At 47.5% G+C, this 4,277-nt stretch overlaps 1 pseudogene; it reads left to right on the forward strand.

Moving 5' to 3' along the window:
• The first annotated feature begins 1,261 nt into the window (after nt 1–1,261).
• Nucleotides 1,262–2,430, forward strand: LOC108388576 (ADP-ribosylation factor GTPase-activating protein 2-like; annotated as a pseudogene).
• Nucleotides 2,431–4,277: the final 1,847 nt, after the last annotated feature.

The following is a 4,277-nucleotide window of genomic DNA, read 5'->3' on the forward strand; positions in this document are numbered from 1 at the left end:
TTTTCAGAGAGGAGGTGCACCCTGCAAGGTTGAGAAAAAGCACAGGAGACCTCAGAAAGGAGGCATGCTGAAAGATTGGGGGTTCCCCCTTTAAAGGATTTTTCAGGAATGTGACAAAGGGCTAGTGGACATGTCAGTGGGTCTCAAGATGTTTATCTTTGATGAGAGACATTACATGTCTTCTCTTCTGTTATCAGTCTTTCAGGTAATTCTGCAAAATTAACTCAACAAAAGAAATTTACTGATCCAGTTATTCCCCAGGATATCTGCTTCCCTCTGGGAACATATCAATCAAGACTGCCTGTCCTGGCCCCAAGGTGGGCTGTTATTGTCTGTTTGCTAAAGAATATGTTAAGAATCTTACTTCCTAACTTCCTGGGTTTTAAAAGGCAATCTTAGTTTTAACATGAAATTTTCCCTATTTTTACTATGCTGTTTATATCTTGGCTTGTTTGGAAAATTAATATGGGTAAAATTGCAGTATTTCCAGAATCTCTTGCTTGGCTTTAGTGCATCTCCATATCAACAGGTGTTCCTAAGGGGTGGAGAGAGGTAGCTCATCTCCATATCAATGGGTAATTACCTGGGCTACTGAGGGCTTATCTGAACCTGAGAGGTTGGGGGAAGGCTTCACTTTCTTCTGCCGGGGAGAGAGAGAGAGAGAGAGAGAGAGAGAGAGAGAGAGAGAGAGAGAGAGAGAGAGAGAGGGAGAGGGACAATCCCTGCATGGCTTTTTGCAAGCAATAAATGGGTTTTAAACTTTATTTCTCCCTTTGACTGATTTCAGTTTCAGCTAGGTATTTTGCCCCAGGGTTTCTGATCCCTGAAGTTACATCTGGTGATAGTCAGCAAGACCTCTGAACCTGAAATCTGTCTAAATGGGTGTGATCTTTGGGCAGGCTGCCCCTAGAGATGATGGGTAGGTGCCCAGAACCCCCACTGTGGATAGTGGGGAGGCCCCAGTGGCTGCAGCAGCAGAGGGTGCAGCTTCACCAGGGAGCCCACTATCTGGGGGGCTTCCAATTTGGGAGCCCCTATTGGGGAAGTAGTCTAGGGTAAGGCACTTTCTAGAGGGGTGGGGCCTTCCCCAAAACTGGGGAAGGGTGGAGACACCAGAAGCTGCAGAATTAGCTCTCTGTGAGATAGAAGACTGCTTAGAGGCCCTGAGTGGCTGTATAGCAGCTGGAATTATAGTGTTTATTTTCCTCAAGATAGTGGAAAATGTTACTGAGGAGAGACAGAGGGTTATACAGGAGAGAAAATGGCTGCAGAGCCAAGCGAGACTGAAATCCAGACTCTTTTTAAGAGGCTGCAAGCAATTCCGACCAACGAGACCTGCTTCCACCATGGCACCAAGAATCCGAGTTGGGCCAGAATTACGTATGGTGTTTTCTTGTGCATTGACAACTCCAGGGTGCACTGCTCCCTCCGCATCCACTTGAGCTTCATCAGGTCCACAGAGCTGGATCCCCTCTGGAACTGATTACAGCTGAGGTGTATGCAGGTCTGTGGGAACGCCAAAGCAACAGCTCTCTTTTGCCAACGTGAATTCACAACCAGTGATGAAAACACCAAATATAATAGCCGAGCTGCTCAGATGTACGGGGAAAAGAGACGGCAGCTGGAGACTGCAGCCCTGACTAGGCATGGCACCAATCTTTGGACAGACAATATGGGTAGTGTTCCCAGTCACTTCCCAGAGAAGAAGGACTCTGACTTCTTCACAGAGTGCACTCAAACCCCTGCCTGAAATGCACCAGCCATGAACCCAGCAAAAACTCAGCAGCCAGCCCTGTCTGCAGAGAGTGGTGGGTCTGGCCCAGCTGGAGCATGGCCCCAACATGGACCTTCTTGGCAGTTCACCCAAAGCCTATCTAGAGTCCGTGTATCTGTCACCCAAAGGGGCCCTTCCTGCAGAGAACTGAAAACCTTCCTCATTAGAAAGAAGAAGACGGCAGCAGCTAAGAAAGGGCTGGGTGCCAAAAAAGACCTAGGGGCCCAGAAAGTTAGCAGCCAGAGCTTCAGTAAGACTGAGCGGCAGGCTCAGGTGGCAGAGAAACTGTGAACAGCAGGTAGCTGATGCCAAGAAGCAGGCTGAGGAGTCCATGGTTACCTCCATGCATCTGGCTTACCAGGTGCTCCAGATTGACTATAAGGAGAAGAAGCTACAGAATCTGGAAGGGAACAATCGAGAGCAAGCAGAGCATTTGGGCATGAGCTTGGTATCATGAAGCTCAGTCTCCCACTTAGTACTGTCTGAGATGCAGGTTGATTAAGCACGAATCCCCAGTGAATGTAAAATCTTACTGCTCACAGCTGGACTTGTTTGAAGATGTTGGTACTTTCGCCTCTGGGCCCTCAAAGTACAAAGACAACCCCTTTTCCCTGGGGGAAAGCTTTGATTCCCACTGGGATGCAGATGTCACCTAGGATATGGGGGTGGAAACATCATTATATAGGGCACTGAGATGAGTAGACTGGCTTCCCTGATGACTCACCCTTCCTTCTGGCAGTGGTTGCAAAGTGCCCATTGCGCATCAGGGAATCAGACACTTCTGGAATGGCTGATAGCTTCTATCCAGGCAGTTTGGCCTAATCAAGGTGGTTTACCATGTTTACCCACTAGTTGAAAATGTATGTAGAGCTCTAACAGTTATTGAGGGAATTGGGTATGAAAAATATCATCTATAATATGGACCCCCAAGACCCTGATGAGGAGTTATTCACTGTAGGAATGAGAAATTTGGTGGTACATACAGTTCCCACATCTCTCTTTGGATCCCTGCACCTAGGGCAACCCATAAGTGAGGCTACTTGTATTTTAGCAGATCTGGGGTAGGTGGAAACATAAGGGCACAGAATGAGGTATGGGCTAGAACTGAAAGGAGAGGTGCAAAGGGCCCCATGAAGGTCTCAAGGACCCAGATATGGGTTGATTTGATAAAGGCTGGGCAGTGAAAGAAAAACTTGATGGGCAGCCCAATAGGATCTTGTTAGAACTATGGCACCAATTAAAGCCAGAGCAGCAGTTCCAGTTACAGAAAACAGAGTCAAGGCCTCATGAATGGCCTGTGTCCCTATAAAATTTCCTAGGGGACAGACTTAGGATTTGCCTGGTCCCTCAACCCCACAGGAGGATGATGGGCATTGCAGTTTGACAGAGGGGGGAAGTCAAGGTCCCCACCTTGGGGGATGTGGTGGGGACCAGAGGCCACATGTAGAATTAGCAATTTATTGGTCCCCGGTGAATGTACAATGTGTCCTGGTGCTGGTGGACACAGGAGCTGAGTGTTCTCTGATTTATGGCAATCTTGAGAATTTTCCCGGGACCCCTGCTGTGATAGATGGCATGGGGGTAAGGCAATTAGAATGAAAAAAGCCCTAATCCCATTGGGGATAGGGCATTCATCCCCAAAGGAGTATACTGTGTCCCTTTCTCCAATCCCTCAATATTTTGTGGGTAAATATCCTACAGGGCCTGTAGTTACAGACCACTGCAGGTAAGTTCAGACTGAGGGTGCATGTGGTAAAGTCAGTTCTGAATGGACATGCTAAGCACCCACCTGTAGCTGTGCCTGTACCTGGGTGGGTGACAAATACTAGGCAATTTAAATTGCCTGGGGGCACAAGGAAATTGGAGAAGGTCTATAGGAATTGGAGAAGGTGGGCATCATAAAGCTCATAGTCCTTTTAATTCCCCAGTGTGGCCACCAGCGAAGAAGCCAGACAGCTCCTAGCATATGACCGTGGAAGACAGGGAACTGAATAAAGTCACACCCCCTTTGCATGCTGCTGTCCTCTCCACAGCAGCCCTTATGGACACACTCAGTCATGAATTAGGGAGGTATCATTATGTTGTGGACCTTGCTAATGTTTTCTTTATTGACATAACACAGGAAAGTCAGGAACAGTTTGCCTTCATGTGGAAAGGCTGGCAGTGGACATTCACTGCCCTTCCCCAGGGGTACCTCCACAGTCCCACCATTTGTCATGGACTGGTAGCCCAAGACTTGGCCACATGGAAGAAACCACAAATGGTGTGGTTATATCACTATATTGATGATATTATGCTTATGTCTGATTCTTTCAGATTTACAAGGGACAGTTCCTAGAATGCTGCAACATCTACAGAAGAAAGGATGGGCTGTGAACAGCACCAAGATTCAGGAACCTGGTTTTTCAGTAAAATTCATGGGGGTTATCTGGTCAGGTAAAACTTAAGTTATTTCTGAATCAGTCATAGAGAAGGTCCAGGCTTTCCCTACCCCTACCTCTGT

This window comes from Manis javanica, chromosome 1, assembly GCF_040802235.1.
Source record: "Manis javanica isolate MJ-LG chromosome 1, MJ_LKY, whole genome shotgun sequence".
Taxonomy (NCBI): domain Eukaryota; kingdom Metazoa; phylum Chordata; class Mammalia; order Pholidota; family Manidae; genus Manis; species Manis javanica.